Below are 372 nucleotides of genomic sequence, written 5' to 3'. Positions count from 1 at the left end.
AGAAATTATAACAAACTGTCTCTCAGACCACAGTGCAATCAAACTAGAACTCAGGATTAAGAAACTCACTCAAAACTGCTCAGCTACATGGAAACGGAATAACCTGCTCCTGAATGACTACTGTGTACATAATGAAATGAAGGCAGAAAGAAAGATGTTCTTTGAAACCAATGAGAACAAAGATACAACATACCAGAATCTCTGGGACACATTTAAGGCAGTGTGCAGAGGGAAATTTACAGCACTAAATGCCCACAAGAGAAGGCAGGAAAGATCTAAAATCGACACCCTAACATCACAATTAAAAGAACTAGAGAAACAAGAGCAAACGCATTCAAAAGCTAGCAGAAGGCAAGAAATAACTAAGATCAG

The 372-nt window shown here is 38.4% G+C and overlaps 1 protein-coding gene across 3 annotated transcripts in view; it reads right to left on the bottom strand.

The window, feature by feature from the left end:
- The window catches only part of CCDC148 (coiled-coil domain containing 148), a 274,146-nt gene that overhangs the window by 160,702 nt on the left and 113,072 nt on the right, over positions 1–372 (bottom strand). The window lies entirely within an intron of this gene.

The sequence above is a fragment of the Colobus angolensis genome, unplaced genomic scaffold, assembly GCF_000951035.1.
Source record: "Colobus angolensis palliatus isolate OR3802 unplaced genomic scaffold, Cang.pa_1.0 Scaffold292, whole genome shotgun sequence".
NCBI classification, from domain to species: Eukaryota; Metazoa; Chordata; class Mammalia; order Primates; family Cercopithecidae; genus Colobus; species Colobus angolensis.
This window is presented reverse-complemented; position numbering and strand designations above follow the sequence as displayed.